Source organism: Schistocerca cancellata, chromosome 7 (assembly GCF_023864275.1).
Source record: "Schistocerca cancellata isolate TAMUIC-IGC-003103 chromosome 7, iqSchCanc2.1, whole genome shotgun sequence".
NCBI classification, from domain to species: domain Eukaryota; kingdom Metazoa; phylum Arthropoda; class Insecta; order Orthoptera; family Acrididae; genus Schistocerca; species Schistocerca cancellata.
The window spans coordinates 610,112,986-610,139,571 of record NC_064632.1 but is presented as its reverse complement, the minus strand read 5'-3'; positions in this window follow the sequence as shown (position 1 = coordinate 610,139,571).

The window sequence follows — 26,586 nt, the reverse complement described above, 5'->3', positions numbered from 1 at the left end:
TTTCACACTGCAAACTGTACGAGAAAAACACGATTTATTACATCATACAGATGTAATACTAGTTACAATATCATGTTTATCGCATCTGGTACAGCTCTTACTTAAAATTTTCTTAGACAAGAAATGATGGTATTCGTTCTGTCCGTTAAAAATGTTTAGACGGACTTTCCTTTTGCCCAAGCAGTTGGAGTGACACAGCTACCGTAATCTCTCTTTTTTCTTCGTTTAATTATGTGCCTGTGGTTAGTTTGGAGGGCTATCACCCATTCAAATTCTTCTTTAATTTGTGTGTCGTTTGTTTCTACATTTATTCTCTTCAGGTCAGAGATTCTGCAGGTCATTTTTAGCCCTTTAAACTTTCCACTGTATTTTGTTTTCGATTATTCTTCAATGTAGTTGCTCTGTTAGGGATTTGTATCCTCTAAATATGTCGTACGTTCCTCATTTTCTGGTATCAAGTCTGTTTTGTTATTTACCTCGCTATAATTATTTTCAACAACGTTTCGGTATCTAATTGGAACTGTTTCTGGCTTTTTGTACCTCCCAACGTGGAGATACTTGATTCGGTATACAGGTGTTTAGTTCCCATGTGGTGTTGTGCAGCAGTACTCCTAATACAGTTCATTTGTCTAACTTCAGTCCTAATCTCCGGCTATCTGCTGATGAGAATCAGAAACAGCGATTTTGCACTTCGAGCCAACTTGTTTCGTTTTTCCTGCTCATCGCCATAAAATGTTTGCTATGAGTCTAAGGTCTCCTTTTTCTATTGTGAGAAGTATCGCAGGACTAATAACTAAAACAAACAAAAAAATAATTGGAAAATGCGGGAAGTGCCTTTTTATTCTAGCACCAATCATCACCTGGAAAAACAGTATTTATATACACTGAATGTTGTTCATTTACCTCGAAAAACTGTATTTATGTACGTGTTATAAGGTTAACGGATTCAATACACATGCTCAAGCTGCTTAAGAAGCAATACCGTGTAACTGCATATATAACTACGAGATTCTCATTACGGTCATATTTCGCAAGACAGAAGTTGCTGTGTTATCGTACGCTCTTCCCTTCTTTGTCATCGAAGTGCAAATCTATAGTCTCAGTTATGTGATTAACATAAATCGGACTGGAACAATGTGGAAACTGATAAGGAGGGTACGTCGTTTTCGATGTATCCGTGACCAAAAGTCACGTAGGTCATATTAGCAAAAGATGAAACAGCAAGATCGCCTTTGTCAAAAGAGTTTTGACACGCTCGTGTTAACATGCCTCTATATCTCGGAGAATGAAATTGATTGTAGATAACAAAGACGACGAAATATCGACCGTGCAATGATACCTGTGATTTGCCACATTTCTCTTTTCTGTATTACAAAATCAAAAAGATGTCAACAAAAAGTAGTTGCTGTTTAAAGAAAAAAATCACACTAGAGTTTTGAAATGATACAACGGAACCGTAGAAAGTCTACGTGGTACGGTATCTGGTGTCTTCATCGCCATACAGCAATTTCGATGGATCTTCTACAAAACATTTGCAATTACGTACTACGAACACAGGAATAGAAGTAAAAATGTTTTCATGGGTCAGCTTTTAAAGAAGCCTTTTACACGTCATGGACGCGAATTCTTTCGTACCACTGCATCTGCTAGATTCCAAATCTATTTTCTGTGTACTCTCCCCTAATGGTCCCAAAGAAATTACTTGCAAAGTAAGGTGACGTAAGGCCCTAATGGACTGTAATGGATCTGAACGTGCCAAGAATAGTAGTTGGTATTAACCAATGGGACCTTTGAGGGAGAGTACAAAGAAAACAGGTTTGGAATCTAGCAGGTGCAGTGGTGCGAAACAATTCGCGTCCGCGACATGCAAAAGGCTTCTTTAAAAGCTGACCAATGAAAACGATTGTACTTCCATTTCTGTGTTCGTAGTACGTGCAAATAAAAACAAATAATCCACGACCCAGAATCGAACCCTCGACCTCCTTCAAGTTAACCCAAAACATTAGCCATTCACGAGCTGCACTACTGCCGCATTCTGACAGACGTAGCTACCGCACACTTGATTACAGTGTTGCCAGGCCGCTAGTCTGTAACGTCGATTTACTGCCCAAAATATGCACAGGACGAAATCTTGTGAGAGACATTTTTGTATAACCAGTGTGTGAGGAATCGTGCTGCGAAGTCCGAGTGCATGAATTTTTCTTCACCCTGTACAACAATATTGGAGTGTTGGTTGAGTTCAGAGTGTCTTGACGAAGTTCGCTTGCCAGGTCCTGTTGTTCGCTTTTCTGAGTGTAGGAGAATTGTGTGGAGTATTTCAGGTCGTGTTGTGCTTGTTGCAGCAGACGAACGCGGCTCCTTTCGAAAACCAATTTGTAATAAGTGTGTCTACCTCTTTTAGTACCCAGGAGGGCACGGATTGTTGTTTCAGGGCTCAGCCCTTGAGCAGCTGGTTCATTTTCAATCAATTCCCCAACCACGACTATATCGGAGAGCATTTCCAATTCTGTGATTTTCTTTAAGAACATAGGAAACCTCCCGCAAACCCTTGCTGTAAAGTGATTATTGGAGAAATTTTCTATATATCTTTGGGAAAATATGTTCCAAACAAAAATATGAGCATCCAGTGTATGTGTGTACGTTTGTAACAGTGTAAGATGGCTTGTTCGACGTGTATAGGTGGTAATGTAACCTCTTAGTAGGCCGAATTGTAAGGACCAAGGCAAAATGATCTGCTACTCTGTTTCACCACAGCCATTTCGCAGTTCTTCGTTTAGTTCTCTGTGTTCCCAAAAACAATAACGATTACGCTAAATATAAATACACTGAGAAAATGAAAGTATGGGGAAGCGCCTCGTAGCGCTGGTTACATCTTTCCAGTTGGGCGTTCACGTCTTCACACGGAAGAAGGCGTCTAATATTCTGAACGATCTCTCTTGCTGAGTGTGTGAGAGAGAGAGAGAGATCGATGGTCGCATTTACGCGAGGAAAGAGGAAACTATTTGTGCTCTTTCATGGAATCATACGCCAAGTATGTTCGTGTTCTGCCCCTGCATCGATATCACCCCACACACACACACACACACACACACACACACACACACACACACACACACACGTCTTCCAGGGCTGTTCAACAGAACGTTTTGTGTGTGTGTGTGTGTGCAAGAGAGAGAGAGATACAGGGACAGTTGCTGTGGCATTCCATGTCGATTTACAGGAATGTTTAAACGAATCCAAGGCCGAAAACAGTCGCTGCACACTGTTGGGCGTTCATCTCTTGTCTGCGTCGCATTGTGCAACACTGCACGGAGTACCATGAACAGGCCTCAGCCTCATGCGAAACAATTGTCTTTTCTTTATCCGGTGTATTTATTCTTATTTGCTCGGCTCCTTTGTACCACAATCAGTGGTTTTTATCGTTTAAAGTTTACTTAAAATTGCTGTGCTGACAGTAACAGATGGTACGTTTCTTTACATCGTTATACTCAAGTGTAGAGGGCGATTAAATTTGTTTAGCTCAGCAGTTTTCTCTTTCACTTTTACTTCTGTCCATTTTCTGTTGTTTTCTCTGGCCATTTCATCGTGATGACCTGTTGGAGTATTCCTGGAAATGTGACCGTAAAATTTCAATCTCTGTTCCTGAAAGTGTCAGACGTCTCTGTGTTGATATAATTCCTGAGATCTTCTTTTCATTCCTGTGATCTGAATTAGGGATCTGTTCCAATTATCGAGATTTGCGACACGTATAATTCTTTCGGTGCGATTACTGCGCTGTCGCTGCTTCGTTTCACGTTCCAGGATTATTAAAGTATGATACAGCGAATGTACATAGCTACGAGACAATGGAAATTTTACCCTCTTCCAGGAGTTTGGGACCAGTAACAACACTGAATTTATTTTTGTACACAACGATCCTAAAATAAATATGCCTTACAACCTATACATTTTGTGTGTGTGTGTGTGTGTGTGTGTGTGTGTGTGTGTTCGCTGTATTGAGGTGTTCTTCATTCTGTAGAATCTAAGTTCTTCTGACGAGCCAAGTATAAGGGTATTTTCTCGTGGTGTTAACGTAGAAATTCTGCACTACTTGAATATTAGACTATTATGCGTAGAACAGGCATCGAGAGAATGGAAAACGGGATGTCGTTAGTGCTGCATAAATTAATGCACTCAACATTGAAATAGTATCGCAGATTCAGTTTAAAACGGCTGTACGGAAAAACAAAATTATTGCTGTAGGAGACGACAAACTTTCAAAAAAGTAAACACAGAATTATTTTCAGTGTAACATAATTTTTTACATTTACTTAGTGTAACACATTCGAAATAATATATCATTGTAGTCTTTGCAATTTTCACACAACAATTCAAATGAAAAGATCCGTTCAAGATGGCACATAGGTGCCGAACTGTGTTCCACTAAGCTGATATTCAAAAGTAAAGATGTCTTTAAAATGAAGCGGAATCCAATACTCAACACTGTAACTCAGAACTAGGGGAGACACAGTTCTCCCAATTTCCGTACATGAATGGGTGGGAACGATGGCGAGGGGGGGGGGGGGGGTGCCTCAAGAACTTAACCCTTCCCCCTACCCCCATTGGCAATGCCAAATTTTTAATAAAACTACGAGACACAAATAAACCTTGAGGGAATAGAAATCAAAATTACAACAATGTCTGCTGAGCAAACTCATAATTTCAACATTCCTGTGACTGTTCGACTTAATTAGCTCCTTTTTTTAGCGTTCTTAGATTCTAGTGATTTGGTCACTTGAGCCAAGGCTTACAGGAAATATAGAGACGTCTTTCAAAGCAGTTTTCACCGTCCAGACGTTATGAAAAATATGAATAATTCTATTATTCCATCGTCTTTCGGCCTGCATCCGGGACGACAATATTTCTTCTTCCGAGGGACAACAGTATTTTTTCTTCCGACTTTTCGGCTGTTAGTCATACATCTCTCTTCAAGATCAGTCGGTCACTGAATTATAGAAAGGAAGTTTTACGGTCGAGGACGATGCCACAAAAGACGGGGCACAAATTCGGTACGTTTTGTTAAGGTTGGGGAAGGAACCGTCTCGGCATTCGCCTGGAGCGATTTAGGGAAATTGCAGAAAACCAAAATCAGGCTCTAAATAGTCGTACTCCCAAATGTGAGACCAGTGTGCTAACTACTGCAGCACCGCGCTCGGTGCTGAATTAAAACCACCTGACACAGCCGGCCGAAGTGGCCGAGCGGTTCTAAGCGCTTCAGTCTGGAAAAGCGCTACCGTTACGGTCGCAGGTTCGAATCCTGCCTCGGGCATGGATGTGTGTGATGTCCTTAGGTTAGTTAGGTTTAAGTAGTTCTAAGTTCTAGGGGACTGACGACCTCAGATGTTAAGTCCCATAGTGCTCAGAGAGAGCCACCTGACACAACGATACACGGTGTGCGTCAGTGATTAGAAACACAAAAATACTAGAGGTATTTCTATCAAAATGATGCAGAAGTTATTTGTGTTTTGTGGCACTCAAAATCTTGAAGCGGAAAGCAGAGATTGGGAGGCTCTAAGGAGAAACAACACATGGGAGGTCTCAATTCTTTTTGGAAATTACAATTTTTTTTTCACTTCAGTTAAGATGGCGTCGCCGAATGACGGGATAACGTGCCCTGCTGACAGCTTAGTTGGCACGTGACGAGGGCGCCAGGTTAAAAGCGTCTTCCAGATCTGTGTTTGCCAAGTCCTGGCAGAGAAATTAGTTTGGAAAACTTGCCTACAGATGAGATTTCTAAAAACGAGCGAAGTCTTTAGTTTGTATTTTGTAACAAGTTCAAATGGTTCAAATGGCTCTAAGCACTATGGTACTTAACATCTGAGGTCACCAGTCTCCTAGACCTAGAACTACTTAAATTTAACTAACCCAAGGACATCACACACAGCCATGCCCGAGGCAAGATTCGAACCTGCGACCGTAGCAGCAGCGCGGTTCCGGACTGAGGCGCCTAGAACGGCTCGGCCACGTTTTATCATTTGTCATCACAGCGTTCTCAAGCGGTTCATCTGCACCTGCATCTACCAGCCGCCTAAGTGGTGTGTGGTGGACGGTAGTTTCGGTACCAGTATCTGATCCCTCCAACCCTGCTCCACTCGCTAATAGAGCGTGGGAAGAATGGTTGTTGGTATGCCTCTGTGTTGGCTCTAATTTCTCGAATTTCCTCGTCGTGGTCAATAGGCGAGATGTATGTGGGGGGAAGTAATATGTTATCCGACTCTTCCTGAAAAGTGCTGTCCCGAAATTTCAGTAGTAAATCTCACCGTGATGCACAACGCCTCTCTTGTAACGCCTGCCAGTGGATGTTGTTGAGCATCTCCGTAACGCTCTCTCGCCAGCTAAACGATCCCGTGACGAAACGCGCCGCTCTTTGTCAGACCTTCTCTGTCTCCTCTGTCAGTCCTACCTGATAGGGATCCCAGAATGGTGAACAATACTCAACAATCGGGCGAACTTGCGCCTTATAAGCCACATCTTTCGTGGACGAGTTACTTTCCCTTAAGATTCTTTCGATGAACCTGAATCTGGTATCTGCTTTTCCCACTATCTGTTTTATGTGCTCTTCCACTTAAGGTCGCTCTGGATAGTTACGCCTAGATATTTTACGGCAGACACTGTCTCCAGCTGTTTGTCATCAATAGTGTAGCTGTACAGTAGCGGATTTCTTTTCCTATGTATGCACAATATGTTTCATTTATTTACGTTCAGGGTCAACTGCCAGAGCCTGGACCATTCTCTGCAGGGCGTTCTGTAATTTCTTACTATCTTCTGGAGTTACTACTTTGGTACAGACCACTGCATCGTCTACGATGAGCCTTAAAGAGCATGCGACGCTTTCTACTAGATCATTTATATATACTGTAAACAGCAACAGTACTCTCACACTTCCCTGTTGTAATCCGAATATTACGTTTACATCTGTTGATTTTGTCCCGTTAAGAGGGACGTGCTGAATTCTGTCTTCAAGAAAGTCTTGAATCCAATTGCAAGTCTGCTAAGTCTATTCCGATACTCCGTAAGCTCGTATTTTTGTCGTTAAATGGCAATGTGGGACGGTGTCAAATGCCTTACTGAAATCAAGGAACAAGGTATCAACCTGAGCGCCGTTCTCCACTGCGCTGTTGATTCCATGGAGGAACAGAGTGAGCCGAGTTTCGCAGGATCTCTGTTTGCGAAATCCATGTTGATCTGTATAGAGGAGATGTTCATTTTCCAAAAGGTCATAATTCTTGAGCATAAAACATGTTCCATAATTCTACAACAGACTGACGTCATCAATGTAGGTCTATAATGGTGTGTATCTGTCTCACGGCCTTTCTTAAAAACGGGAATGACCTGCGCTATTCTCCAGTCGTTAGGTACGTTTCGTTGCTCAAGCGAACTACGATAAATTAGTACTAGAAGGGAAGCAAGTTCTTTCGCATAATCTTTACAGACTCTTACAGGTAACTCACTTGATCCTGACGCCTTTCCACTACTAAATGAATGTGGCTGCTTTTCATTTCCGCGATCGTTTATCTCAATACCTGCCATTTCGACGTTCGTACGACGATTGAAAGGAGGGACAGTGTTACGATCTTCCGCGGTGAAACAACTTCGGAAGATCGAATTCAGTATTTCGGCCACCTCTCTGTTATCTTCCGTTTCGGCGCCGGTGTGGTCGCTGAGAGAAAGAATATCTTTAATTTTGCAGTTCAAACGTAGCTTCCATCATTACCAAAGAAAACCGACCCAAAACTTTAATTACTTCCAAATTTAGTTCTTAGGTACATTCTAACATTTGATCCCAAATTCCAGGTTTTGTTTGACAGTTACAGCATTTGGTCTTTATTGTATTTCTCTGAATGAATGTGGCGAGTAGAACAAAAGCTAAACATGTTGTTATAACATGTAGCAGTAGCTACTTTATTACTAATACTCGAGCAACAGGCATTATATTTTGCCTGTTTTTAAGGCAGTGTGGATTACAGATTTGAACGAGTGAAGGTTTTTTTCTACCCCCATCCCCTTAACAGTAGTTATGTGGTCGGTCATTGAGACGAACTTATTTGAACAGACGGTGTCACAAGGAGGTGCACCCTCACGTGAGCAAGCGCCTCCTCCTCGCCTGTGATAGTCACAAACCCTTCGGTTTCGCATCTGTGTAACTCTTGCAGACGGCTAGAACAAACGTACAACACTGCGATTCCGTTAGCTGTAAACGCCTTCGTTTTCTTTTACGTGGTGTACGTTTAGTACGGGACGAAGCGGCGGGGCCGTGACGACGCGCTCCGCCCCCCACCCCCCGTCCAATTAATGACGGCGCCATAATGAATTGGGTAATGAAGGGTTCTAATACGGGAGCGGTGATATTTAGGATCACGAATGGTATTTTCTTTGTTCGTTTGTCGTCCACCCTCCTCAGTAGTTCACAAGAAGCGCACTACACCGCGTGCTGCGAGTCACCACAGAAACTGTTCGCCCTCAGCTTTTAGACTGCCCGGCCGTTCCCTACGTGGATGCTGGACTCCATTCTGCAATCCGGTTCTCTCGCACACTCTTCAAATACTAATCGAATCATCAGAATCAACTCTTTTCCACGACTGCACTTCATCACGGCTCACAGCCGAGTACAGAAAACACGTCACTGTTCGGTTTAATGAGGATTCGAGACGTCACGGATTACCGGAAAACGCGGACAATCCGAAGAACGCGTATTTTTTTACCGGAAACTGCTGTTTCACTACGTTTACAATACATTACACGTGTCACGTCTGAAAGCCCGCTGCGCTACTTACGAGTTACTCGCGGGGCACTGATAACGAATTTACAAAATTACACTTAAGCACAATTTATTTCGAATCACTTGCTTTTACTTCACTGGCGGGAAATAAGAATCCACATTTTGTTCTGTCTCTAGTATTCATTTACGTTTATCCCGACAAAGATTCTCATGAGTTTAGAAAACATCGTTCCTGTGAAACACATCTACCTCCTTATTCACATGAAGTGTTGAGGCTATTGACAAAGGATTTCAGATCGATTCCGTATTTCTGGATATCCGGAAGGCTTTTGACACTGTACCACACAAGCGGCTCGTAGTGAAATTGGGTGCTTGTGGAATATCGTCTCAGTTATGTCACTGGATTTGTGGTTTCCTGTCACAGACGTCACAGTTCGTAGTAATTGACGGAAACTCATCGAGTAAAACAGAAGTGATTTCTGGCGTTCCCCAAGGTAGTGTTATAGGCCCTTTTCTATTCCTTATCTATATAAACGTTTTGGAAGACACAATCTGAGTAGCCGTCTTCGGTTGTTTGCAGATGACGCAGTCGTTTATCGACTAATAAAGTCATCAGAAGATCAAAACAAACTGCAAAAAGATTTAGAAAAGATATCTGAATGGTGCGAAAAGTGGCAGTTGACCCTAAATGACGAAAAGTGTGAGGTCATTCATATGAGTGCTAAAAGGAATTCGTTAAACGTTGGTTACACGATAAATCAGTCAAATATAAAAGCCGTAAATTCAACTAAATACCTAGATATTACAATTACGAACAACTTAAATTGGAAGGAACACATAGAAAATGTTGTGGGGAAGGCTAACCAAAGACTGCGTTTTATTGACAGGACACTTAGAAAATGTAACAGATCTACTAAGGGGACGGCCTACACTACGCTTGCCCGTCCTCTTTTAGAATACTGCTGCGCGGTGTGGGATCCTTACCAGATAGCACTGACGGAGTACACCGAAAAAGTTCAAAGAAGGTCAGCACGTTTTGTATTATCGCGAAATATGGGAGAGAGTGTCACAGAAATGATACAGGATTCGGCCTGGACGCCATTAAAAGAAAGGCGTTTTTCGTTGCGACGGAATCTTCTTACGAAATTCCAGTCACCAACTTCCTTCTTCGAATGCGAAAATACTTTGTTGACACCGACCTACATAGGAAGGAACGATCACCACGATAAAATAAGGGAAATCAGAGCTCGTACGTAAAAATATAGGTGTTCATTCTTTCCGCGGTCTATACGACATTCGAATAATAGAGAATTGCGAAGGTTGCTCGATGAACCCTCTGCCAGGCACTTAAATGTGATTTGCAGAGTAGCCATGTAGATGTAGATGACGATGTAGATTTTCCGTACAGTAGAAACATCGGCACAGTACAACTACGGCATACTGCAGTAAGAGATCGATGCATTTCAGAGGCACCAATCTTTAGACACTCGATGTGTCCGCCACGAGCGTCTTCACCATCAGGACGTTGTTTGACAAGATCGACCAGCCGACTAGCGGTATCGCACTGTTGTGGACCGGCTGGCAGATTTGTTTTCAAAATTTGACAGCTTTTCTTCATTTTTCTTTAAGCCTCGCACTGTTTTTACGCTTATCGAATATTTTTTTAGAAAGTTTTACTGCAAACTCTCCATTTTCTAACTTATCAATAGCTTCTAATTTCTTTCCTATCATCAGAACTACAGGGTATCAAAAAGAACCATCCGATTTTAAATAAGTCATAACTATTACGTTATTTGAAATATGTGCGTGAACAACGTACTGCTGGTAAGAGAAAACTCTCGAGTTTTACACGGTTCCCGCTGCGCTGCAGTACTGTACGCCCCCTTCAGTTCTGGTAAAAATGGTGTCGGGACGACAGAAAGCGTTCTGTGTTCTACGTTTTGCGCAGTATGGGTCAGTAATAACTGTTCAGCGTGACTTTCGTAATAGGTATGTTGTGGATCCTCCTACAGCACAGCTCGGCTGATTCTTTCTGATTCACCCCGCATTACCCACCATCTTCGTTGCGAATGTGGACCGCACATAACTTCAGCAGCAACAGCAAATGTTACGTAATTTCACAATCACTGTCAGTGATCCTTTTTAGAAACTGTTGACTGAGATCTATCGGTGGCTAGAAAAATACGATCAGCGGCGCATTCCTCAAGCCAAGTTCATAAGAGTGTGTTTCATTCAGCATCAAAGGACGGCAAGAACCCTGCAGGAAACCTTCAGAGAAGAGAACCTGAATACTTTCTTTTACCATTGACGTTTAGTAAGTTGAAAATTATCAACCTTTAGCTCCTAGGTAAAGATATACGCAAATATGTAGACAGTAAATCGCCTGCGGACATGTTGCATGAAAACGTGAGTCACGCACGAAATATTGTACTCTAAATGAAAACATTCGTTCTGGTAATAGCAGAAACTGAGGAACTGTGGACACACAGTCTGCATCCTAATAACGGCGAACTGGGCGCACCACCGGCGCTGTGAGAATGGGGGCAGCCCCCCTGCCGCCCGACCCGCTCTTGCCGCTCGACAGGATACTTTTCCCATTCTCTCAACAGGTGGACGCACTATCGTGTAGTTACCATCGACTGGCAACCACACTATACAAATTTGGCCGTTAAAGACCGTGAAAACAGTTATTTCTTGCGCTTCTGGGAAGTCTTCTTTCTCTCAGTCCACACTTCTTTCATTCTTGCGCTGAAGGCGGCTTTTCTCTCTTCAGACCATTTAGTTCCACAAGTCTTCTTAATTTTCACACCGAAACCCGTGAATGAATTCAGTTTTTTTCTACAAAGGTTTCTGTTAAATATTGTTTCCTGATCTATGTCCATTTCTTTTAGATCTCTTTCTGTGTTGATAAACCATAAATTTTTATTTTTTAGATTTGCGATGTACGAAAATATTTGTTTTGTAAGCCTATTCGGGTTCATCCTCATGATGTGAGCATAAAAGGAGCATCTTCTTTTTCTAATTTCGTCTGTAATTTTGCTGCACTTCGTATACACTTCTTTGTTGCTTTTTATTCTGTATACGGGCTTGCCTTGATCATCTGTTATTTTCCTGTGTCCAAGAATTGTCCTCACAATTCTTCTTTCACGATTTTCTATCTGTTCTGCGTATGTAAAATTTGCCAGTGTTTCTGATGCATATAGTATCTGCGGTCTAATGACAGTCTGGTAGTGTCTGAGTTTAATGTTTTTGGATATACATTTTTTTGAATACATTTGTCTCCAGTAGTGAGTTGCTGTCTCTAGTTTTTGTATTCTAGCCCTGCAGGCTGGATGACCTTTTGCCACAGGCTGAATTAGTTCACCAAGATATTTAAAATGTTTAGATACCTGTATTTTCCCGTATTTCGTAGTTATTTTCTTTGGTGGATTTTTGATATTTGTAATGATTTCTGTCTTTTCAAATGAAATTTGCAAGCCTGCTTTTTCAGCAGTTTCTTTAAGTAATTCTATTTGTTTTATTGTGTCTTTTTGTGTGTAAGCTAAACAGGCGAGATCGTCAGCGAAGGCAAAACAGTTGGTTTCAATGGCTTCGTAGCACTTCCCTCCAATTTGGACTTTCTCAACTCCATGTTTTTGCGGGAGTTTTCTCCATTCCGCTATGACTTTATCCAGAACACAGTTGAAGAGTACCGGGGACAGCGCATCCCCTTGTCTGACGCCGGTTTTGACCTCGAAATGCCGTGAAATTTCTCTTTGGAATTTTACTTTTGATGTTGTATTTGTTAATGTTTCTTTGATTATGGTGATTGTTGTTTCATCTATTTCATATTCTCGAAGTGTTTTGGTGAGTGTGTCCCTATCGATTGAGTCATAAGCTTTTTTGAAATCAATGAATGTTATGAAATATTTCTTGCTCCTTGTAGATAAATAGTTCATTGTTGTTTTGAGGTTAAAAATTTGTTCGGCGCAGGATCTTCCTGGTCTGAAGCCAGCTTGATATTCTCCAAGTTTTCCCTCTATAATTGGTGATACACGATTGAGCAGGGCTTTTGATAGAATTTTGTATGGGACTGGGAGAAGCGATATTCCACGATAGTTGTTAACATCCCTTTTGTCACCTTTTTTAAACAAAGGGTGAATTAGGGCAGTTTTCCAGTGACTTGGGATTTTCTTGGTTTCCCATATTTGTTCAAGTTCTTTGTGTAGTGCTTCTACTGATGTTTCTCCCCCAAGCTTGGGCATTTCTGCTGTAATTGTGTCTTCTCCACATGCTTTCCTGTTTTTGAGATTTTTGATTATGTTTGTGATTTCCTCTCGTGTCGGAGGTGTTGAATGTGTTGGTAATGTTTCTGGTTGCGTAAAACTGAAAGTCTGGATGGGTGTTTGGCAGTTTAGGAGTGTCTCAAAATATTCAGCCAGGATTTCACAGTTTTCAGTATTGTTGGTGGCGAGAGTCTTATTATTTCTCGTAAGGTTTAGGCAAGGGGACTGGTATCCTCGGAGTTTCTGGTTGAATGTTTTGTACCAAGCTGCCGTGTTGCATTTCTTGAAATTCTCTTCGATTGAGTCCAGTTGTTGTTTTTCATATTGTCTCTTGGTGTTACGAATAGTTTTCGAGGCATTCTTTCTGGCTTGTTTAAATTCATCAAGGTTGTTTTCAGTTTTATGTGAGTTCCACTTTTTCCAGGCTTTAAGTCTTTCATGCAGAACTTCATTACAGTTGCTGTCCCACCACGGGTGTCTCGGTTTGCTCTTTTTTGGAAAGGTTGTTTCTGTTGCCTCAATCAAGTTGTTCTGAAATTCTTGGAGGTTTTGTGAAGGGGAGAATGTCTTTAGTTTTTTCTGAAAATACTTGAGGTTAGAGTTGGGCTTAAGGTTGTAATTTCTCGGGGTTGTAAGATCAAAATTTATTTTATTTCTGTTTCTATATTCACCGTTTCTGCTTTTCTGTTTGTTTTGTGGGATCAGTTTAGTTTTTATTTTCGTGAGATAGTGATCAGAGTCGAGGTTTAGAGATTTTCGGACACGTGTGTTCAATATTTCTTTTTCACATTTGGAGGAGATGGCAACGTGATCTATTTGAAATTCTCCGATACTCTTTATCGGAGATACCCAGGTTTTTTGTTTTCTGGGAAGGTGTTTAAAACGTGTTGGCATTAGCTTGAGTTTAAACTGCTTACAGAGCATAATTAACCTTTCTCCATTTTTGTTGGTTTGTTTGTGTGCGGGAAAGTTGCCGACAATATCGCGGAATTTCTTTTCTTTTCCAATCTGAGCGTTAAAATCTCCTAGAAGTACTTTTGCATTGTTTTCTGGGATTTCTGATATATGATCCTTAAGGTTTTCCCAGAATTCATCTGTTTCTTCGCTATTTTTAGCATTATTTTTGTCATTTGTGGGAGCGTGAACATTAATTAATGTGTATTTTTTATTTGCACATCGAAAAGTGGGGAAAGATGTTCTCGATGATGTTGACCAAAAATGTTCGACGGAGTTCAGAATTTTTGTGTTTACAGCAAAAGCTGTGCCAAGCTGAGGGCATTTCTTCATTACAATTTTTCCAGGTTTTCCTTTAAATATTCTGAATTTGTTTGATTCAAATGTGTTTTCATCAGTGAAGCGAGTTTCTTGTAGCGCCACAATTTGTATGCCTTCCATGTGTAACTGGTCTGTAAGGTGCTTAAGTTTTCCCACTTTGAGAAGGGAGTTTATGTTGAGAGTTGCTATGTTGAAGATTTTTCTGGGTTTAATCTTGTTGGATTTGCATGGTGTTGCAGACTCCCCAGAATCCATGGGTCTGCTTGCGTCGTTGCCGACGGTGGATTGGCCACCTGGGGTAGTTTCGTTATTGAAAGACTTTTCCATCATGCGTTAAGATTGTAACTGTTGAAATTCTTCAAAGTTGGGGAGATTACTTGCGTAACCTACCAGGAATACGACTAACGTTGTTAGCGTTAGAAGGTTTTCTTGAAACAGCCGCCTCTAACATGAGGAACAGACGCTGCCCACAAGCCGCCCAATCTGGGTACAGACGCTTGCAGTTATAGATTTTTGGTTCCTCCGCTCTCTCAGCCGTTGGGAGTTGAAAATTCCTCATCCGCCTATGAGATCGTTGACCGGTTTTCACCCGTAACCCTAGGCAGGGGCCCTCACAGGGTGCTACCATCCGGAGCCAGATGGACCCAGGTTTTTTTACGAGGTTGTTACTCCTCCCCCTCCTCCTCCCTCATCACTTGTAAGATGGGGATCCGGGCTTGGGACCGGCAATGGCGGTATATTAAAGAATAACACAACAAAAACTTAAATTATATCAAACAGAAATACGGCGTGTTGAGGACACACGCCGTGGCACTCGCAAGTCGCAGAAGACGCCGAAGGCGCCCGCCTGGGTCGCGTGCCGCTTTCCTCGTCCGCCGAAGCACCTTCAGATTTTAGTTAAAATGGCGGCTCACAAATGACCTCTCGTCAGGCTTTAAAAGCAGTTTACACACAGATAACAGTGTTTCTGCCAGTTTCACTGTTAGCCTTCCAAGTCCATCGCTGTGTGACGACGATGTGTGTTCACTTTAGTTTAGTTTTTTACACGTTCCGTCGATTATATTCGCGACAGTAGGGCGTGGATTGAGCCAGTAATTTACAGATCAGGTTAATTTTCTTTGAGACAACCTGAACACATACTGGCCGTGTAAATAACTCGATTTATTGGCCATGTACGTAACTGAATTTGTTAACATTCTTAATCAGCAACGAAATTTGATGCACGTAATACCCTCATAGGTACTATCTACTCACATATACTCGTACATCTCCGGAGTAGAAAGAATTATCAAGCAGAAATGATTTCAGAATGTTTTTAAAAGTTTCAGTATGTTAACTAAACAAAAACTGATCATACAATGTAAGCTTTCACGGCCGGTATTGTCTTCACTTAAAACTTCCGGGCTGATAGGCCGTGGTCCAAGTATAAAAATGTCTCCTGACGTTTCGTCTCCGACTGCGGGAGACATCCTCGGAGGTAAAACGGCGAACTGCGAAGAGAACTCGAGGAAGCGCTGATTATATAAGCAGTACAGAGGGCGCCACAGTCGATCACGTGGCGTCGGCTATGCGATTGTCTCCAGCAGTAAGCTTTATCACCTCCACCTGGTTCTTAGTAATACTATGCAGTCTGGTGGTTGGAATAAGATTGATGGTATAACATTCAAATCTATGGAAGTTAGTGCAGAAATATCAGCAAATAGGCAGAAGAAGAAGTTCAATAACTTACAGAACAACATTTCGGGAGGTTCAGTTGAGGACAATTCTTGAACTGTTATTAACGTGTCTGATAAAGATTTGTCAAAAGTTGAAATTTCTGTACTGCGAAAGGAGGCAATTTTGCTGTGACGCCCCAAAACGTACCCACAGAGGATATTCTAGCAAATATTGAGGCCGGTATCCGCCAGCTTCCACAGCAGTCCGCTGACGTAATTAGGATGGAAACGGCTAGGATTTTACGTACATGTAAGCCACCTGAAAGTAATTTGTCGCAGGCTCATCGGAAGGCGCTGAAGGATATAAATGCAGATAAAAACATTATTGTTCTTAATGCAGATAGGGTAATGTCACCGTCATACTGAACAGTAAGGACTATCATGGAAAAATCAATGATATTTTGGTTCCCTCCAATTACAAGAAACTCCAGAGAGATCCGACTATGAAGATTTTAAGAACGACAAATCGACTAGTGAAAGCGTCTTCATTTGGCTCCGACGATAAGAAGCTGCTTTGTAAAACTGAAGCGTACCCACCTAGACTTTATGGCTTACCCAAAATTCATAAACCTGGGATTCCGTTGAGGCCAATTGTCAGCACACGAGTTAGGTAGACACCTTGCCTCAATGCTGCAGCCTTATGTTCGTAGGACGGACAGTCGTATTAAAAATTCAGCTCATTTCATTGACAAGTTAAAGGAAACGAGCGTGGGCTCGGATGATATCCTCGTCAGTTTCGACGTTGTGTCGTTATTTACCATGATTCCGGTAAACGAAGCTATCTTATGCATAGCGGATATTTTTCCTACCGATATTGTGGCATTATTCCGACACTGCCTCACCACAACTTACTTTCAATACAATAATGACTTTTATGAACAGATTGACGGGGTGGCTATGGGCAGTCCTCTCAGTCCTGCTGTGGCTAATTTACTTATGGAGACTTTTGAACAACGGGCGTTGCAGACTGCCAGTAAGAAACCAGCCAGATGGTATCGCTATGTCGATGACACGTTCGTAGTATGGATACACGGAGCAGAGGAGTTGGATGCCTTCCTGACACATTTAAACAGCATTAATCCGAAAATCCAATTCACTATGGAGACGGAAAGGAATGGGCAATTGAACTTCCTGGATGTGTCTGTGATTAAACGACGGGACGGAACGTTGGGCCATAAGGTGTATAGAAAGCCCACACATACTGATCGTTACCTACATAAAGATTCAAACCACCACCCTAGACAAAAAAGAGGTGTAATGAAAACTTTGATAGACAGGGCGTACAAACTTTGTGAACCTGTTTATTTAAAAGATGAGATTGAACATCTACGGTCAACTTTCGTGAAGAATGGCTATTCCAGCAAGGATATAGATTGAACACTTCGACCTAGGCAGAGAATCAGGAGAAACGACGAACAACAGTCGCCCAAGGGCGAAGTTTTTCTTCCGTTCATTAGTAAAGTCACAGATCGCATTGGGAAAGTTTTAGGTAAGTATGAGGTGGAAACTACTTTCAGACCCACTAGGAAAATAAAAGAATTTTTAAGGTCGGCAAAAGATGCACGACACCCTTTGGCTACACCGGGGGTATATAAAATTCCTTGTAGTTGTGGACAGGTTTACATCGGTACCACAAAGAGAAGTATGAACACCCGTCTTGTTGAACATAAGACGAATTGCCGCCTGGGTCACGCGGATAAATCGGCCGTAGCGGAACATGTTTACCAGGAAGGTGATCATGAAATAAAATTCAGCGAGACAAGCGTCATATCTAAAATCTCGCATTATTATGCACGCTTGTATAGAGAGGCTATCGAGATAATCGTAATAATTTTAACAGGAAAGACGAAGGTGTTAAACTGGATAAAATTTGGATGTCAGCGTTGCACCGCAAGCGTGACGATCGATTACTTTCAATCGAGAATGTTGGCATCACCAGAGACAATCTCATAGCCGACGCCACGTGATCGACTGTGGCGCTCTCTGTACTGCTTATATAATCAGCGCTTCCTCGAGTTCTCTTCGCAGTTCGCCGTTTTACCTCCGAGGATGTCTCCCGCAGTCGGAGACGAAACGTCAGGAGACAGTTTTATACTTCGACCACGGCCTATCAGCCCGGAAGTTTTAAGTGTAAACAAAAACTGTTTTTTGCTTTGTTTCACAATTTTATGATTAATATATCTGCACAACCTAGCTTTCGGGTTACAAACCCATTTTCAAGTACATTACTGATTCCCAAAGATAATAATACACCGATAAACATGATGACAAGGCAAAGATAATCATCTCAACTCCTTAAGGTATCGGTCCATAACTTAATGTACAATTACGTCAATGACCATTTTTAACAAATTACATACATTATTACACAATTCAGCAATTACGCTAAAATGAGAGTTATGCCTCAGCCAACAACTTTTTAACCACGATGGATTGGGAATCAGTAATGTACTTGAAAATGGGCTTATACACGGAACATAGGTTGTGCGGTAACATTAATAATGAAATTGTGAAACAAGGGAAAAAACAGTATTTGTTTAGTTAATTTACAATGCTTCACCAAGAACCCACAGCTGATTTAATTAAAGTCGTTTCATTATGTGCCATAGCGTTTAATCCACAAGATATATGGTCATACATTTTCATAACTGCACACTTTGCTCCTTTCCACGGAAGGATAAGATTTAAGTCGTGGGCGGTAGAGGCTACTTTCTACACAGTTTTATATTTCCGAGTGCTGCTGTTCTCTTCAAGTTGTGCGTCATTCTGCACAACAAATGTATAAGAAAGTAACTCTATTGTGGCGCTATCGTTACTATGGCTAACTTTTTATACAGTTTGTAGCAGATAACTGTTGCACTGTCCCAATTTTCGTGGCCTACATTGGGTAGCTATGTATAGTAAAAACGTTACTCTCCCTTTTATAAGTCACTATACAGTATCCTATTCTCAAGTCTACACAATATTTACCAGCCCTCATTACATCACACAAAAATCAATGATTTTATATAAAAATAGTAAGGTACAGTTACACACACGTGTTCATGGAGACACAAAAAATAATATGTTGTAGCCCATTTGCTAAAACAATTGCAGGTTCATTAAAACAAAAATCCTCAGACTTGATCTCTTGAATAGGACCAAAATATCCTGTTAATAATCTCATTATTAGAAGCCACTAATTGAGACTGTATGAGAATTTAAATCTTGTTAGTAGGCAGAATTCGTTTTGAACTGCCACCATTGGCACGTGTTGTGGAAATATTATTTATTTGATATCTGTTCATCTTTTCCGCCGAGAACCTGCAAATAACACAGGGATTAATGAGCAGGAAAATTATAGCGTCACTTGCTGCGATTATTGTTGCATACCGTAGATTCAAGATGATAAACGCTTTTCCATGTTCCACTTAGAAAAAAGCTGTGATGCCAGCAGTTAGTGGAAGACAACGAACTATGAATTATACCGCGATTGTTTCTGTGGAATGTAGGATACTGAAAGTTTATCGTGCATTACGAAATGTAAATTAAGGTTCACTCAACCGTTAGTATGATTCTAAAAATTTCTTCAACAGCAAAAACATTTATCTCGATTGTTGTTTCGTATACTAAATCTGAACCAGTCATTACTGTACTCGTCCTTTCAGTTTTAATGAATCACTTCGCAGTTGCTGCGGACGATCAGTTCATCAACCGTAGGACCGACAGGAAATAAGATCACTGTAACAGCGTCGCTTACTGTATTCGTTTCTGTTAACGATGGCCCTTTAACTCTGACCAATTCACAGCCACTGCTTTCTCCAGTCTCCAACCAAACGTGTACCGACATCTGCGCCGTTCCATTCTGTACTATCGATAACTTTTCACCACCGATTTATCGGTTCAGGGGCGTAGATCTATCGCATCACAGCTGACAAAACGTTGCGTTTCAAGTTGCCGACACGAGTTACCAACTTTATACTGTTACGCAATTAACTGTAGCCTTCAGTTTCTACGATCAGAGCGTAGATACCTTTTCACTGCGTGTGCCTCCTGTGGCTTTGAATACTCACTACGTGCCCTATTCGAGTGCGTGTAGGTGTGAGTAGAAGTTGGTTTGGTTTTGTAATTTAGTTTTCTGATATTTTACTATTCCCCTATTTTTGAACAGATCATCTGACATGGTTCGAAGAAGCTAAAACCGATCACGATACTCGAGACTAAAAACTACAATAAAATGATTTCGTCCTAGTGTAGGTCAAGTGTCTGCGACAGATTTGGATCCTTCCTAGTATAGGCGAGTATTAAAAATATCGTTTCGGAGGTAAGCCAGTTCGAGTCCCGGTGGTGAAAAGTGTTCACTGCCAGTATTTGGCTGGCAAGGGGAAAGTTGTGTAAAATTACGGTGACGTCAGAGCCGGTGCCGACGCCGGGTTTCACCCCCTCCCTCCCTCCCTTCCCTAAGTCCACACACTCGCCACAATCGCTCACACGACACGCGGACACAGACCGGGCGCTTCGGAACAGAAAGAGACCAGTGGGAGGCAGAGGCAGACCGCCTCCACCGCTACCTCGGCCCCGGCAGCGATGCACAACTCCTGCGTCTTTATTTCCCAAATAGGCATCCACTTGAACTGTTTGGGTTTTACTGGGGACATGTATCGTCACTGCGTTGAACATTAGATAACTTAGAGTGGAAGTACAGACGGCTAACATGTCGAATGATTCCAGCACGTTCAAGGGAACCGTGGGTATATTGGTGAATTTTACTATTATACTGGTAGCTGAGTGGATCTAAATCTTTACGGAGTTTTTTGCAGTGCTGTAGAGGAAATTTCAACGAAAGTTGGGACGAGCTGTATCGGAAAGTTGAATCGAACAACAGTTTTCTGCTACAAAGTGTATAAAAAATTAGCCACGATAACGATAGCGTTCTGTTACTTATGCCACATGTTAACCTCATTCCATATCACTTCGCATTATTCCTATTGGTATATAAAACCGAGAAACAGACTCCAGACTACAGGAGAAGGTCGCGTGCTACTGACCGTACCTGGAAATTGTTTATCGTATTTTCGAACATTAGCAGACCTGTTCGCTGTTTTGCAGCACAGATGGCATTACCGTCGTTCCTGGTGAACTCCGCCGACCAGTAGACCGTGCTGGGATCAAACAGCCGTCAAACTCTGCCAGCAAGTTACTTGTTCGTGAAGGAAGCCCGTGTGCCGGTCATCAGCAGACTGCGTGGGTGCGCCGCCGTTACTCCGGCGCAGTGGCCAGCGGCTCCTCGCACACTGAGACCCCACCCCATGCGGCAGCTCGGGCTTTCGTATCCCACGATTCCCCTAAGTCGCTCGAGGCGAATACTTGCCGGCTTCCTTCCGCAATCCCAGCTTGTGTTTCGGCTTTCTGAAGACTTTTTCTTCTTTTTTTTTCATCTCATACTTATCTGAACTTGCTACTCCTATCTTCGGGATTGTGTGGATGATATTTTTCCGAGAATCACACCAATACTCGGAACAGGAAACAGGACTAACACCGTCAAGTACAGACTCGTATCACTAACGTCGATTTGCTCGTAGCATTTTGGAACATATATTTTCTTCCAACGTTATGAATTACCTCGAAGAAAACGATCTAATGACAAATAAGACGGATTCGACAATTATCCTTCTTTTGAGGCACAACTAACTTTATTCGCACGAAGTAATGAGTGCTATCGACAGGGGACTTCGAATAGATTTCATATTTGTAGATTTCTAATCAAACTGCGTCTCTGCGGAGTGCCGTCTCAGTTGTGCGACTGGATTCGTATTTTCCTGTCAGAAAGGCTACAGTTCGCAGTAAATGATGGAAAGTCATCGAGTAAAACAGAAGTGATATTTGGCGTTTCCCAAGGAAGTGTTATAGATGCTCTGGTTTTTGTAAATGATTTACGAGGCGATCTGAGCAACCCTCTCAGATTGTTTGCAAATGTCGTTGTCATTTACCGTCTCGTAAAAACTTGGTGGGGAAAACTGATCCAAGACTACATTCTATTCGCAGAATACTTATAAGGAGCCACAGGTCAACTAAAGAGAGACTGCCTACACTGTGCTTGTCCGCCCTCCACTGGACCATTACTGTGCCGTGTGGTCTTCTTACCAGGTAGGATCGACGGAAGACACGAGAAAAGTCCAAAGAAGAGCAACTACTTTTATGTTATCGCGATATAGGGGAGAGGTGAGCGGGAATGATAAGAGAGTTTAGGTGGAAATAATTAAATCGAAGGCGTTTATGGCTGCTGCGAGATCTTTTCACGACCGACGTTCTCGACTGAATGCAGAAATATTTTATTGACGCCAACGTACACAGGGAGAAATGGTCACGGTAATAAAATAAAAGCAATCAGAGTTTGCACGGAAAGATTTAAGTGTATGTTTTTCACGCGCGCTGTCCGAGGGTGGGGAAACAGCTCGAATGTGATTCGATGAACTCCCTGCCAGGCACGTAATTGTGAATTGCAAAACAATGGTTCAAATGGCTCTGAGCACTATGGGACTCAACATCTTAGGTCATAAGTCCCCTAGAACTTAGAACTACTTAAACTTAACTAACCTAAGGACATCACACACACCCATGCCCGAGGCAGGATTCGAACCTGCGACCGTAGCAGTCCCGCGGTTCCGGACTGCAGCGTGTGAATTGCAAAATAGTCATCTATATGTGGAAGTAGATGTAGTAGAGTGCGTTGGTATTTGTCCAGCGTCATACATTCTACATGCCAACTTGAATGGTCGTGTGGTTACCTTTTCTTCCAACTTAGAAACGCCTCATTTTATCAGAAATCTACGAATACGCAATCTATTTGTTGGCATGCGTCAGTTAGTCACATGACGACGTGTGTCAGAGGGGAAGGCTTCCCGGTTCTTCAGTACGCAGACTGGTTTTGGCGCAGCCCTCGCCGCCCGCCGCCCGCCTCTCCCGAGCGCGCATTTGAAGTGAACGCGTTTGGCACAGGTGGCCGGCCACTGCACTCGACTGCCCCGGGCTCCTCTGTCCTCTGGGACGGCATCTGCTCTCTCCTCGCCGAGTCGGTTCAGCAGCTGCCAGCACCACATTTAAAAGCTTCTGTCTCATTTTGTTCGTCGTCAGCATTTCACTTCCGTACGGGGTTATACTTCCTATAAATAATTTCAGAAAAGACTTCTTAACAGATAAATTTAAATTTTAAAATATTTCTTGTTTTTCGGGATCATTTTTCTTGCTTCTACTAGTTTGAATTTTATATCCTTTCTGAGTATGTCATCGTCACTTATTTAGCTCCCAAAATAGCAAATTTTCAGTGTCTTATTTCTTAATCTAATTCCCTCAGCACCAGCTGAATTAATTCAACTACATTTCACTCATCTTGACACTACCCATTCCGTTCGACTGACCTTCCCAGTGGGTTGCCTCTGACAGAATTACAGTGTCGTCGGCAGACACTAAAGTTTTTATTTCTTTTCGATGAATTTTAATTCCCATTCTGAATTCCTCCCTATTTTCCTTTACTGCTTGCTCAATGTACAGACTGAATAACATGAGGGAACAGGCTGCAACCCTGTGTGACTCCCTTGTTAGCCACTGCCTCCCTTCCTTGTTGTTACGAGTCTTATAACTGCAGCCTGCTCGCTACAAATGGCGTAGCTAACGTTCTGATCATCGTATTTTATCCCTGCTTGCTTCAGAATTTTAAAAACAGCATTCCTTTCAGTTAGAGGGTATTGCTTTGTATTACTGTGCCTCCGTTGTCGTATCCTTCAGTGAACAGCAGTCTTTCCTAGAGCGGGCGAGAGAGAGAGAGAGAGAGAGAGAGAGAGAGAGAGAGAGAGAGAGAGAGAGAGAGATACAATCGGTTCTTCGCCGCATCTCTGCCGCGACGCTGCTGCTGCAGTAAAGTACTTCGGTCTCGACATTCAGCCAGGTAAAGGTGATGTAGCAACCACAACCATTCCTCCAAATCGTGGAAAGTTTCTCGATAAATTTCTTTCTCGTGTCGATACTAGAGTGGTTACTAGTTTGTTAATTGCTTTTAATACTAAAGTCTTGTTCCATCATTACCTATCTTCATGTAATCTACATTGCATTGGCATCAGATACTGCACCATCCAAATGTCAAAGTTCGTTTGGTTTGACATTAATTCTCAGAAGAGGTAAAAACATCCACTAGCCGCTATTAATGATGCGGTATTGTTCTTTCATTCCATTACGACGTGAATGTGGACAGCCATCTAGCAACGTGCATATTCGGAAGATAGTTTTTTTCTCAGTTGCGTGATTGGCCTGATCAAAGGACAGGTATGAATCGCCACTGCAAAGAAGAGCAAGGCACGAGTACATTTTAGTATCAGGATGATGGGATACCAAACTATAAGGTGAGCCACTGGCGACAGAGTCATATTCGACGTCGAAGGAGATGCGTGCAGAGCTGCGGCTACCGGCTCGCCGTGCCGTGAGTGGGAACGTGTCGCATTCCACTGTGGTGTATGTAGGCTACGAACGGAGGGCCGCGCAGTCATGGCGTTCCTCGTTGGCTCAGAGCTCAGGACGCCACGTTCTTACCAGTAGATACTACAGTGCACGTAGTACTGTTGTAGGTAGTTTTAACGCTCTACATACCGATTCCGCGGAGTATTATTTGGATACGGAAAAATCTCCGTGAATTTTGTGATTTCATTTCACGTGATTGCATTCTAAGTGGTGCTTGTTTGCTGTTAATATTTTCGGAGCAGTTTTCGTGGGCCAAACATTAATGGAAGATTATGTACTGATTGTAAGTGGTATGGCTTGCATAGTTTTGAACAATCTACAACCACTCCAAGATATTCCGCTGCTGGCTGTGAGATGATTTTCCAGCAAATAAACCTGGAAACAGAGAACAGTGGTAATTAACAGCCAAAACGAAAATTGTAAAACTAACTTTTTGAATTCTTCAAGCAAATGCTTTCTGTACGAAGAAAAGATCTTCGTCTTTTCCCTTTTTTCTTTTATTCGCCAACAGAAAAACAAGAAATTCTATATTTTTACTGCCAGACAGTCGTCATACGGTAAACTTAGCAGTACAAAGATCGTTAAACTAAGAAATCAAAAGCACTAGTTTGCTTTTGCTCTACAGTATGACTATTATTGTGTAAACCGGTTATCTGCTCTAGGTGCGCAGTCCGAAACCGCGCGACTGCTACGGTCGCAGGTTCGAATCCTGCCTCGGATATGGATGTGTGTGATGTCCTTAGGTTAGTTAGGTTTAAGCAGTTCTAAGTTCTAGGGGACTGATGACCACAGATGTTAAGTCCCATAGAGATCAGAGCCATTTGAACCATTTTTTGGTTATCTGCTTACAAGGTCATCAACAGACATTTACTGAATATTCTCACCAAAGAAGTTACAATGTTTGTAAACAACAATGGAAGAGAAGTTACACCTCAACATTAAAGCAGAAACATAGAGTAAGTAACATCTTTGACACTGTGGTGGTAATGCCATGTAGAAAGAAAAAAATTTTTTTGAACAGTAAATAAATAAAAATAAAAACGGCGTAGACAGGAAAAAACTTTAACATAAAACAGGAAAAGCATGCCTACAAAAGAATTTCTATTAATAAACAAAACAGAGATGCTAAACTTCACATAATAGTCACCGTCTTTCATTACTTCCCACACTGTCTGTTCCTATATATTCCCATTTCCCTGTATTCATTAAATTATTTTATTTTATCGAAATTGTGAATGTAATCCATATAAACTGTAGTTTCAATTGTTAAGGCTGGTACTTATCATATCTTCCATGTTTAATACCACTTGTAGTTGTTCACATCAAATATTCTTTTTATTTTACTTGATTCATTTATTTAACGCAAACTGTTACATAGTCGCGGTTTTGAGTACAACGTTGATGTTTTTCCTGTTTGCTCCTTTTGCCGTTCAGCCTTTTTTACTTTTTAAATTTAGTATCACCACACTCTCAAAGATTGCATCTACAGTATGTGCCCTCACACTCCTCCATTTATTCATTTCTGTCTATTTTACTGATTTTGCTTACGTTCCTCACATATTCCGTAGTTACATTAATAATGATATCGACAGGAAGTGCAAAATGGCTAAGCAGGGATGGCTAGAGGACAAATGTAAGGATGTAGAGGCTTGTCTCACTAGGGGTAAGATAGATACTGCCTACAGGAAAATTAAAGAGACCTTTGGAGAGAAGAGAACCACTTGTATGAATATCAAGAGCTCAGATGGCAACCCAGTTCTAAGCAAAGAAGGGAAGGCAGAAAGGTGGAAGGAGTATATAGAGGGTTTATACAAGGGCGATGTACTTGAGGACAATATTATGGAAATGGAAGAGGATGTAGATGAAGACGAAATGGGAGATAAGATACTGCGTGAAGAGTTTGACAGAGCACTGAAAGACCTGAGTCGAAACAAGGCCCCGGGAGTAGACAACATTCCATTTGAACTACTGATGGCCTCGGGAGAGCCAGTCATGAAAAAACTCTACCATCTGGTGAGCACGATGTATGAGACAGGCGAAATACCCTCAGACTTCAAGAAGAATATAATAATTCCAATCCCAA